The following is a 13330-nucleotide window of genomic DNA, read 5'->3' as shown; positions in this document are numbered from 1 at the left end:
AATTAAACTATGGAACCCACTCCCACAAGAGGCAGTGATGGCCATCAGCTAGGATGGCTTTAAAAAGAGGATCAGAGAAATTTGTGGAGGATAAAGGTATCAATGGCTACTAGGGATGGGTGAGAAATTTGATTCAGTTGGCACTTCAAGCTGAATCTATCAAATTCACACTTTCCGAAACAATATGAAAACTGAAACAACTTACTCAAATTTTGCAATGTAGTTCACTAACCAACCAACGCTTACAAAAATGTATATGTTAAGGGAAAGTGGGCATAAATGAATATATGAGAAAATAACATACAAAAATGCATTGTATGACAAATTGCTTGCAAAGAATGTGTACATTACTCAAAACTGCCTACAAAATGTGTTTATTAGGAGAAATTTGCACAAAAATGCTGGAGAATTTTCATGAGGATTTTTTAAAGAACAAAATTGCAAATTGCTGCAGAAATGTGGAGAACTGAATTTAAAATTGGGAAAATGAGAAATGGAGAGAACCTAAATTGAAGACCTTTCCATTGCTAATGGCTGCTCACCCTGATGGCTACATTCTACCTCCACTGTCGGAGACAGTATGGCGGTGAATGCAGGTTGCTGGAAACTGCAGGAGGGAAAAGTGTAGTTGCGCTCAGATCCTGCTTGTGGGCTCCTCATAAGCATCTGGTTTGCCACTGTGGGAACAGGATGTTGGACTAAATAGGCCTAAGCCTGATCCACCATATGTTCTTATCCTATTTATTATTTATTTATTTATTAAATTCATATCCCACCCTTCCTCCTAGCAGGAGCCCAGAGCGGCAAACAAAAACACCAAAAACCTCTAAAAGTATTAAAAATAACCTTTGAAATATATTAAAACAAAACATCTTTTAAAAAAAAAGTTTTAAAAACCTCTTAAAAAAGCAATTCCAATACAGATGCAGACTGGGATAAGGGCTCTACTTAAAAGGCTTGTTGAAAGAGGAAGGTCTTCAGTAGGTGCTGAAAAGATAACAGAGATTTAAGGGGAGGGAATTCCAAAGAGTAGGCACCACTACACTAAAGGTCTTCCTATGTTGTGTGGAATGGACCTCCTGATAAGATGGTATCTGCAGGAGACCCTCACCGGCAGAGTGCAGTGATCGACTGGGTATATAAGGGCTAAGACGATCTTTCAGGCATGCTGGTCCCAAGCTGTGTAGGGCTTTGTACACCAAAAGCAGAATCTTGAACTTGGCCTGGTAGATAATGGGCAGCCAGTGCAATTCTTTCAGCAGTGGGGTAACATGTTCAAAGATTCTGCGGTTACACACAGGGTCGCTCTCTTTGCCTGTGCTGCACATAAGATCTGTGCGGCACAGCTGGCTCAATTGTCGAGTAATTCATAGGGGATAAGTTTTGCCCTGTACACCTCTTGAAATTTACCAAAGAATGTTTTAACTGTAGTTTTATATAACCAGCGATTTTGTATGTTGCAATGGCCTATGGCTAGGCAATAAAACTGACTGACGGGTAACATGTTGGCAATACTCTGCTCCAGTGAGCAGTCATGCCACCATATTTTGCACCAGCTGCAGCTTCTGGACCAACCTCAAGGACTGCCCACATAAAGCACATTACAGTAATCCAGCCTGGAGGTTACCAGTGATGGACAACAGAGGTCAGGCTATTCCAGTCCAGAAACTCTGGACTCAAAGTGATTGGCTTTTACAGTCCTTCCCCTCTTTGCTCTGGTTTGGTGTTTTATACTTCCACCTAAGGCCTAACACTCCACCCTCCTTATCCAGTATATATCTGAATGTCCTCTTCAGACAAAAGTGCTTTATTTTATTTTTATTTATTATTACATTTACAACCCATCTTGACCATTCTCCATCAATTAATGATAAACGAAATTGCATATAAAAATTATCAAAGGGGAAAGAAATGGGTCAGGTGTGGTGTTTTTGTTGCACTTACCATACTTTGAGACGGCTGAGGGGTGTCTAGTGATTGTCCTTTCTTCCACTCTACAAAGGCTCCATCTGCACTACACGTTCAAAGCACTATTCTACCACTTTTAACAGTCATGGCTCCCTGCAAAGAATCCTGGGACCTGCAGTTTGTGAAAGGTGCTGAGAGCTGTTAGGTGAACCCTGTCCTACTCACAGAGCTACATGCATACAATTCTCAGAGTGGTTTAACAGTCAACCCCTCTTCTCAGGGAACTTTGAGAACAGCTCTCTGAGAGGCTAAACAGGGCTACAGAAATAACCATAATGTGAGCCTGACTAGCAACTATAGATTCTTCTTTCTTCTGTACCTACATGTGGCATTAAGACTCATTAATTTATCATTGTTAGCTTTCATTAGTGTTCAAATATTGTACATGATAGTATTTCATTTCTCAACAGACAAAGTAGGAAGTTAGCCACCCCTACCTCAGCTAACTAAAATGCTACTTTTTGTTGAAATGAATTATCTAGAGCCACCACTAGATGTCCCCCTTTGGCTTTTTTCCCCTCCTTTTTTGGGGGGGGGGATTCCTTCCAAATTGTTCTATGCAGAGCAAAACAGGTGTTGGTTTCCCTGGCGGAATGTGTGAAAATTCAGGACAGACAAAAGGAAGGACTTCTTCACACAACAGCTAAAGTATGGAATTCATTTCGCAAGATGTCATAGAATCATAGAATAGTAGAGTTGGAAGGGGCCTGCAAGGCCATCAAGTCCAACCCCCTGCTCAATGCAGGAATCCAAATCAAAGCATTCCCGACAGAATGTAGTGATGGCCACCAACTTGGATGGCTTTGAATCCGACAACTTGATAGAGGACAGGGCTATCAATGCTTACTAGCCAGACATTTGTGCTATGTTCTTCCTCCACTTTCAGAGACAGTGTGCCTCTGAATACCAGTTTTTGGGAATCACTAGTGGGGAAAGTGCTCTTGCACTCCAGTCTTGCTTGCAGGCTTCCCATAGGCATCTGACTGGCCACTGTGAGAAGAGGATGCTAGACCACATGGGAATGTAGCCGTATTCAGCAGTGCTCTTTTATGTTCTCAGTAGTAGCACTGACACTTTTTTTTTCCAGAGAAAAGCAATTTAACCACTATCCCATTTGCAGGTAGCAAAGGGAGGCATTTTGCCAAATGTTTGCAGAGAGCACAGAAGCAAAATTATCTGACAGTTTGTGATGCGTCTGAAAAAGAAAATTTCTCAGACAGTTAAAGAATATTAAAAATGGATTCAAAGTTGTACGTGAAATTCTTCATCGTATTTCATAGAATCACAGAGTTGGAAGGGGCCTATAAGGCCATCAAGTCCAACCCCTGCTCAATGCAAGGTTGTGGGCAGCCAAATTGGAAGACCATGTTGCTAAATCTTCTTGAGGCCCTTGGGTGGGAGAGAAATACAGTTCTCTAATAGTTCAGGCAGAGATCCTAAAAGAAAATTCAGCTCTAGGATCACAGAAGTATGTTCAAGAGAAAAAGAGCATGAAAGAATACAGAAAGATTATACCCCTGCCACTGAGAGTTCAGTGTAGTATGACACAGCTATTGCACCAATGGCATATCTCACTATTGTCTCTATTGCAGTTTTCTAGCTCTTCAAAAACTTGCACAATTTATTCGACTATGGACAAAAACTCAACTTTGGCTGCATACCACCAGCAACAATGCTACATTGATATAGGACACTGCCTTATACTGAGTCAGACCATTAATCCATCCAGCTGACTGATAGTCAGACTGACTGATAGACATCCATCCATCAACACTGACTGATAGTGGCTATCCAAGGATTTCACATAGGGGACATTTCCAGCACTACCTAGAGATACGAGGGATTGAATCTGGGATCTTCTGCATGGAAAGCAGATGCTCTACTACTGAGCTGTGGCTCCTCTCTAATGACTCCAGTAGGAGTCCAGGCTAAATAGGGGCTTGCAGCCCAAGTGCTGGTTAATTCAAGTTAATATGTAACATTCTGTCCTGTTCATTTGGCACTGGTTGGACTCTTGGCTCCCTAGCCTACAGTTCCTTAGACTCCAATGCTCTCATCTATCTATCTATCTATCTATCTATCTATCTATCTATCTATCTATCTATCTATCTATCTATCTATCTATCTATCTATCTATCTATCTATCTATCTATCTATCTATCTATCTATCTATCTATCTATCTATCTATCTATCTGTCTGTCTGTCTGTCTGTCTAATCTATCTATCTAATTTCCTTATTGCTGCCTTGGGCTCCTACTGGGAGGAAGGGTGGGATATAAACTAACTAACTAACTAAATAGGATCACAGGACAGCTAACAGTATACATTAATCATAACAAATTAAAGCATCAAACAGGTCCTCATTAATAAAAAATAGCAGCAGATCATATCTCCCTTGATTGCTCTCTCTTGCTAATACCATGCAGCCGCCTTATTCCTAGACCCTTGTAGGAAGATGCATCAATTGACAGAGCCTCCACTTTTATAGCAGCATGTCATTTGTGCCCAATTTGCTTGTCTGCCCAGGAGGGTGGCCACATTCTCCAATTGGCTTAAGCTGTAAATGGGCAAAACTGCCCCACTGTCAATGCTGGAAGTTAGGGAGTATCTGATTAAGAATCAGGAATCATAAATCTGAAGCCAGGGGTCATGAGCCAAGAATCAGAATCTGCAAACTGGACCCAGTAGATGCTGTTTTCATCTAGGCAGAGTTTCAATCTTTATAGTCGGGATGGGGAACCTATGGCCCTCAAATGGTGTTGGATACCAGCTCCCATCATATCCAGCTGGCATGCCCAATGTTGAGGGATGGTGGGAGTTGTAGTCCAACATCTGGAGGACCTCAAGGTTCTGCATGCTTGCTTTATAGTCTTCCCACATCAGGAGAAGCTGCCAATGGCTAGTTTGGGGATGCAGAGTCACCAAAAACCCTAGGGAACCCTATAACCTGCCATAAAATTGATATATGTTTTTGGAGCAGATGTACCCAAAGGAACATCTGGCTCTCCAGCCTTTTCTACTGCTACTTTCATTGTGGTTTTAGGGACCATCTGAAAGACCGGTGCACCAGAGACAACTTACAGTCCCTGGATTATAGTTTAAGAACCATTGGGGTAAGCAATAGAGAGTCCATTGCACAGCCCAGTGATGGAATTGTTAATGATGCAGCCCCTTTTAAAGAAATGTTTCTCATTTGGACACCGCAGCGAATCCCTATTTGTATTTCATCTCCTTTCCTTGCTACTTTATCTATGTCTTCTCCGGTTGAGTTGCAACCCAAGGGACATTGTTTTAATCATTTGCGGTTCCAGCCTGAACTTTCTTATATATATTTAGTATTACTTTGCTTTGAGACAGGGACATATAGAAAAGGTATTTTTAATTCTCACAGTGAGGCTTGATTACTTAAAAGACATTTTATTCCCTTCTGCTTGAAAGAAAGCATTCAAAATCTCCTATATTTTCACTGCAGGAGAGAAGCTGTGCAACTATTTGTTTTGGCTTTGTAAAATGTTTATTTTCTGAATAGATTTCCACCCAACAAAACCAGAAAAAAAGAGTGACATATATCTAAATGAGCCTTTCTTTCTTTATTACATTTTAATTGCAACCTTCTTCCAAAGAACTCAGGGTAATATATTTTATCTTCACAACAAGCCTGTGAAGTAGGTTAGTCTGACATATGGTGATTGGCACACAGTCACCCAGTATGCTTCATGGCTGATGGGGATTTGGACTCACATATTCCCACTCCTAGTCCAACATTGGGTGCCCACCTAGTAGGGGATGCTGTAGTAGTGGATTTCCTGCATCGGCAGAGAGTTGGACTAGATGGCCTTTGAGGTCCCTTCTCACTCTGTGATTCTAGACTACACCCCACTGGTACCAAGGTTGCATTAATAATAATTTTTGGATTGCATTATAAATTTGCCACACTCCTATTTCCAAAATGTTTGAAAGAACCTGGAGAAAATTTAGTAGAAAATCATGACTGGTCATTTAAAATGTAACATAATTCTATCGAAATGTTGGCTAGATGGATGAAAGATAATAGTGTTTTGTTTTTTAAAACTTTCTAAAAATGAATTTTGTATTCAAAATAAGGTTTTTTAAAAATCAGATTTGCTAATTTAAAAAAAAATCACAAAAAAATAAAATTGGCACTAATGGCATTCTTTGGCAAAAAGCAGATTCAAAAGTTGGAGATTTTCATAAGGACTACAGCATATGTCTGCATGTGCATAAGGATTAAACCCCTTTCCCATGTGAAAGGGTCCTGACTGCAAGCTCTCTCTCTCTCTCTCTCTCTCTCTCTCTCTCTCACACACACACACACACACACAAACACACACACACACACACACACACACACACACTTTGTGGCTTTTATTTCTTTGTAACAGAACCATTAGTAAAATCACACATTCATTGCCCCACTGACACTGGAGCTGCCAGCCTTCACTGGCAATACAGTATATGGTCGCCTGAGGATGCTTTTCACAGCCCAATGCAAAGGACTTCAGGGAAAGGGCCACAGGTCCATGGCAGAGCACATGCTTTGAATGCAAAAGATCCCAGGTTCAGTCCGGGCATCTCCAGGTAAGGTTAGGAGAGAACCCTTTCTGAATTCCTGGAGAGCCACTGCTAGTCAGTGCAGGCAATACTGACCAAGATGGACTGATGGGCTGACTTGACATAAAGAAGGTTTTTCATGTTCCTACGCTTCAGGTGGTACCAAAGCAAGTTGGGACCAAGAAGCAATCGCCTCCCTCTGCTTGACAATGTAACAGCCAGCAGTAATTCCTCCTGAAAGTATTATGCTGCCACTTATGCTTATATAATGATATGTATGGAGTCATGTACTTGATATTTTTTCCCCTAATAAAAATCCATTTTAAAATATATTGTCCTGTATCACAATAAATAATATCCTTGGGACTTAAACATTTTGATATTTGCCGGAGAAGGGGGAAATTGCTTTTAACACAAAATCATTACGTAGTTTAAAGCGGCACTGATTGTTTTGTTTATTACTTTTAAAGTGCATAGTTTGGGAGGACAGTTGAGTGTGTGTGTGGGGAGGATGCTGGGAGAAGATCCATTTTAAACACAGAACAAACTGCTCTAAGTGGCAGGTCAGGTGGATTATTACCTTCGCTTACATTCCAAAGTCATTTTCATTTATTAATCGTTTGAGCTATTATCTCTCTCTCCCCCCCCCTTCTCTTAAAAATCTGATTGGTATTTACTGTCTCCAGGTCTGAGGAAGTGCTGTTAAATGATTCGATGGCTTGTTTAATCTGTAGACTGTTGCAACTCTGTCTCTCTCTCTGCTTAATTTAACTACAGTATTCTTTCACTTTTTCCTTCGCTTCCTCCCCCTCCTTTGTTCTTAATTGTTTTCAGAGTGCTTGACTTCCTTTGGGGAATCACTCAGCAAGGCAGACTTCAAAGAACTGTTATAGTAGAATAATTTGGCAATATGCTAATTGAAGCGCCCCCCCTTCTTTCTTTTAAAATGAAAATGACTCTTTCAATGTTGTTTTATAAAGGCCATGTTGGGCACTAGCTAGAGAAAGTGGCCTTCCGAGGCCTCATTCCAGACAGATAATTCAACCTTTATTTATTTATTATCCAGTTTATACCCTGCCTTCCTCCTTAAGGAACCGAGAGCAGCAAACACAATATCAATAATAACATAATATCATCATAAATGAAAAAGCCAACTAAAAACAGTTAAAACATTATCTCAACCAGAGATCTTCAGGTTGCCAGGATCAGTGTCTTTCAGCGATCAAATGCCTGGGTAAACAGAAATATTTTTAAATCCCTCCTGAAAGTTAATAATGAGGGAGGCAGACGTACCTCATCAGGGAGGGAATTCCACAATCAGGGAACCACCACTGAAAAAGTCCTGTTACAGGTCAATGCCAACCAGACAGCCCTCAGTGGGCACCACCAACAAGGCATCACCTGCTGACCACAGTGTCCAAGTTAGCTGATACGGGGAAAGTGCTCTTTTACATATTTAAGTCCCAAGTCATTTAGGGCTTTAAAGTCATACATGTTTTGGGCCTGGGGCATTTAAAGGACCACATGTGTGACTCTGCTCACGCATCAGAAGAAGTTCTGCTCCACATCCCACCTCATTTGAAGTTAAATTGGTGGCTATGTAGGACAGGTCCTTTTCAGTGGTGGTGCCTAGCCTTCAAAATTCCCTTCCCCATGGAGTCTTTTTGTCACTTTCAGCCTTCAGCCTTTGCTTTTTTCCAAAGCTTGGAAAAGTTACTTTTTTGAACTACAATTCCCATCAGCCCAATCTAGTGACCATGCTGGCTGGGGCTGATGGGAGTTGTAGTTCAAAAAGTAACTTTTCCAAGCTCTGCTTTTTTCCTTCAGAATTGATTTTTTGGAATCCTGTGTGTGTTGCCTTGAGTACTGGAAGAAAGCTGGGATATATATGTAATAAAATACATTAAAAAGTTTCAGTAAAATTAGCACCATTTCTCTTTTTATTTTTTTTATATTACAAACATACAAAACACAGGCTAATACATGCATACGCATATTATGAACATATTGGATTACATCCAATGTTGTTGTTCCACTCACGGAACAGACTTCTGTTTGTGAAACCGAACTTCCTCCTCTTCTCCTCTCCACTGCAGCCCCCTGTGCACCCTCAAAATCTGTTCCAGAGGGTTGGGGGAGCAGGAAAGGAGAGGAAGGGGAACTCCCATTGCATGAGCGAAACAATGCCCACACAGCATTGGATAAAACCCATTTTAAACATAAAGGCTAAACATTGCAGAAGAACAAAACATTAATGTAGGCTGAGTCCTAATCCCATTTACCTGAGAGTAAGCCGCACTGAATTTAACTAAGACTTACTTCTGAGTAAGGACGGGGGAGAAATTGGATCATTCCTCATTTAAACCAGAATTTATCAAATTTGCACTTGCTGAAACAACAAGGACTGAAACACAGCCATCTTTTGAAATTCGCATGGATCTAAATTTGCTATGCAGCACTCCAACCAAGCAATGTTGCATATATTAGGGGAAAGGGTGCATAAAATGAAAATATTAGGGAAAATAACATACAAAATGCATTATTTTAGGAAAAACCACTTGCAAAAATGTGTATGTCAGTCAAACTGCATACAAAAGTGTGTTAGGAGTAACGTGCACTAAAATGCTGAACATGGTGGAAAAGGTTAAAACAGCCACTCAAATAGAAAAAAACTTAAGTCCCTGAATAAAGCAGATCATATACAGTGCTGAATGATAGCAATTTTGGTGCCCTGTTCACCTATGAGGGGCACCACCATGGAGAAGACTCTGTTCCACATTACCACCAAATGAGCCTCCCCTAACAGGGCAGTGCAAAGAAGAGTCTCGTCTCCTGGTCTTAAAGCACAGGCTGGCTATACAGGAAGAGCGACTCTTTCCATCTAGGATGGGGTGGGGAACCTGTGACCCTCCAGATATTGTTGGACGACCATTCCCATTATCCCTGATCATTGGTCATGCAGGCTGGGGCTGATGAGGGTTGTAGTCCAAGTCATGGAATCTTGATGGCCACAAGTTCTCCATCCCTGATTCCAGTGATGTGGGTGCTGTAAGTAGAATGCTGTTCATGAACTCTGCCTTGTAGGAACTCTTGAATGCCTCTGAACTGAGGAGGACCCAAAGGCCAGTAATCACTCTACAGTGACCGAAGACCTGTTTGGGTGTGCTGGTTGCATGTAAATGCCACATGTGTGTGGGGATGAGTGCCCTAAGCTTCATCCCCATATGTCACTATACCCATTGCCTTCCATGGATTTGCAGGGTTCTAAATCACATGGGGAGCCTCCGTGGGTAGACCTTTGCCCTCAAACTCATGGAGGGTGGAGCTTAGCTTGCTTGCCCCCACTTGCCATGCTTGTGTGTAGTGTTTACACACAATCTGCATGGCTAGCTAAGAACATAAGAAGAGCCTTGCTCGACCATCAAGCCAATGGCTCCATCCAGTCCACCATCCTGTTCTCACATTCACCAACCAGATGCCTGTGGGAAGCCCACAAGCAGGACCTGAGCACAAGTCCACTCTCCCCTCCTAGGGGTTCCAGCAGCTGGTATTTGGAAGCATTCTGCCTCCTACTGTGGCAGCAGAGCCTAGCCATCATGGCTCATAGTTAGATCTGGAGAGGGCAGACAATGTGCTCTATGTGGAGTTTCAGACTCTCACGAGACACATTCTTCCTTGGTCCCAGAGAGAGAGCAAGTGAGACCACCATCTCCCATTCATATATGGTGCCTACCAACTACAGCAAGCAACACAAGGTCAATCTTGCTAGGTACCTGCTAAGGCAAGCTTCTGACGCCTCTATTATTGCATCCTCTTTTGCTGCCCTCCCAAGCAAATGGACAGTGACAGGTGTGAGAAGGAATTGCTGTCACTTCTGGGTGATGGTGCAGACCGGGGCCAAAGTGAGAGAGGCAACATCAAGAGCGGCAAATATTTGAGCCCATTTGAGAAGACTTTTTAATTTTTAAAAAACTGGTCTGTGTTCTCTCCCTCCAACCTCCGCATAAGAAGGTGGAATGGTCACCAGTGGCAGGCAGCAGCTCCAGAAGTGCAATGCTGCCCCCTTGCTCCACACTCAGAAGAGAACACTTTGACTCCTCCTCATGGTTTGCTCTGCCAATCACTTTTGAGTATACATCCCTAATTGGCACTACAGTGGAGGCTGGTGGTTCCAATGTCAGTGGGGTAGTGAATTCACTCCAGGTTTTAGTCTGAACTTTCAAGGAACTGTCGAAGGTGCTTTCACTGCCTCACCAGCATTGGAGCTACCAGTCTCCACAGAAACTACAGAAATGATCCCTGAAAGTATAGGAGGAGGGAGCCTTTTGAAAGCATCAAATGGAAGGGCTAACCCAAACCTCGGGGCTGCCACCACCTACCATATGTTGAGATTAGGAAGAGACAGATCTGACAATTGCAGTTTCTCTTCATTTTTCATTTTTCTAATCTTAAGGTTAGTTTGCCACATTTCCACAGCAATTTGTGTGTGTGTGTGTGTGAAATGTCCTCATGAAAATTCATCAGCATTTTAGTGCACATTTCCCCAATATATGCAGTTTTGCAAGTAATTTTCCCTAATAGAATGCATTTTATATGCTATTTTCACTAATGTGTGAATTTTTAAAATGTTTTAAGTTTTGGATGCTCTTAATGGACGTTTTAAATATATTTTAATTTTAATAGTATTGTTTTAATACTTTGTTGTTTGCCACTCTGGACTCCTTTGGGAGGGAATAATAATAATAATAATAAAAGTATACACACTTTCTCCTAAAGCACACATTTTTGTGTGTATTATTTAGTTGGAGGACTGCACTGCAATTTTGGAGAAGTACGTATTACAAAGGATAGTTGAATTTCGATGCATGTATTGTCTCAGGAAGTACAAATTAGGTAGATTTGAGTAAGAATGCAAACTGATCTGAATTTCTCCTCCATCCCTAGCTCAAATAACATCCCAGAATGCTCTTGGGCTGGTTCAGGGGTCTGGGAGTTCTGTCGATGCCACCTGTTGAAGAACTGCCGGACCTGGACAGGGAAATTATGTCTCCTGCACATAATCTAACCAGAGCTGCTTGAGTAGGCTGGGGCCCCTGCTAAGATGAAAGCGAGAATCTGAGTTAGGGTATCCTGAAGGGATGGCAGCATGGGTGTTGTCTAGGGATGGGTGAATCTGTATGTTTCAGTTTCTTTCCAATTTTTCATTGTTCCAGTCTTAATTCCACTTCTCCACATGTCCACATCTGTTTGCAATTAAAGAAACAAAAACAAAACCCTCATGCAAATTCATTAGTATTTTAGTACACATTTCTCCTAGTTTACCCATGTTTGCATGCAATTTTGTCTAATATACACATTTTGCAAAGCAGTTTCCCCATAATATAATGCATTTTTATGATTATTTTCACTTATATATGCATTTTTATGCACCCATTGCCTCGGTATATATATTTGTGCACATATTTCTTGGGTGGAGAACTGCATTGCAAAATCTGGAGAAGTGAAAATGTCCAAGCATGGCTGAGTTTCAGCTCACATATTGTTCCAGAAAGGGTGAATTAGGCAAGTTAGTCTTTCAATGTGAACTGAACCCCCACCCCCACCCCCAATCCCTAGTATTTCCTGAGAGAAGAAATGCGCTTTCTGTGAAAGGGATGGCTACTTCTAGGGGGGATGGGCATGTTTGTTTCAAAGATGGTAAGTCTCAAACTCCCCTGCAGGCTGCCTCCTTTTTTCCTGTGTCTGCCATCTTGGCAGAGTCTGCTGTTGCCAGAAATTAGGCATGTGCTTAAACGCTTTGATGAATGGCCTCAACTTCCTTCTCTATTACTCGCTCTGCGTATTGGTGACACATATGCTCCTTTACAAGCCCACCCTTGTGGTAATTTTCTTAATGAGAATGGCAATTGGAAGGAACATCTTCTACAAAAAAGAAAATGACATACAAGCTCTCACTCCCTCCTTTTTCTCCAGCTATTCATTATTCACAATCAAAAGGAAGAATTAGCTTTCAGAATGATCTCTCCAAAAAGGGGTTATCAGTTTGAAGGAGGCACTTCTCATACTAGGGGAGAGAGAATGAGAGAGAGAGAGAGAGAGAGAGAACTTTAGAAATGAATTGAGTGGTTTACAGGGTGGTTGTCGGAGGCTTATGAGCGGTGGACAGGAATTACATTAGGGAGAATTATTAACAGACAAGTCTCATGGATAACTTATAATTTTATTAGAACAGACAGAGGGTATTTGTCCTCAGTGCAAGCATCTCTGCTTTGGGAAATGGGATGCTGCTGGGTGGTGGGTTGTTATGTGATGTCTGCACCTCCTCCCCCAGAGGACTCTGCATCAGAGCTTAATATGACCCAAAGATAACCAAAATATGGTTTCAGTGCATGGGCTCACATAGGAAATGGGGGCCATGGGAAACCTTGCAGTTTAAGAACATAACTATAGCCAACAGATGTTTCTATTAAACTTTTAAAAGCGGGGAAATTGGGCAGCTATTGAGAATGCATCAGAGGAGCAGGAGATCTGACCTCCTCTCTGAGATATTGTAAAGGTAAAGGAGTCCCCGCACTTGTAGTGCGAGTTGTTTCCGACTCTTAGGGTGATGTCTTGCGACGTTTACTAGGCAGACCGTATATATGGGGTGGGATTGCCAGTTCCTTCCCCGGCCTTTCTTTAACCCCCACCCCAGCGTATGCCGGGTACTCATTTTACCGACCACGGATGCTTGGAAGGCTGAGTGGACCTCGACCCCTTTTACCGGAGATTTGACTTCCTCCTTCTGTT

At 41.9% G+C, this 13330-nt stretch overlaps 1 pseudogene; it reads right to left on the bottom strand.

Moving 5' to 3' along the window:
• Positions 1 to 10512: 10512 nt before the first annotated feature.
• LOC133363524 (small nucleolar RNA U3) lies at positions 10513 to 10856 on the bottom strand (annotated as a pseudogene).
• Positions 10857 to 13330: the final 2474 nt, after the last annotated feature.

The sequence above is a fragment of the Rhineura floridana genome, chromosome 8 (genome assembly GCF_030035675.1).
Source record: "Rhineura floridana isolate rRhiFlo1 chromosome 8, rRhiFlo1.hap2, whole genome shotgun sequence".
Classification (NCBI taxonomy): domain Eukaryota; kingdom Metazoa; phylum Chordata; class Lepidosauria; order Squamata; family Rhineuridae; genus Rhineura; species Rhineura floridana.
Note: the sequence above shows the minus strand (reverse complement) of the source record. Positions and strands in the feature narration are given on the sequence as shown.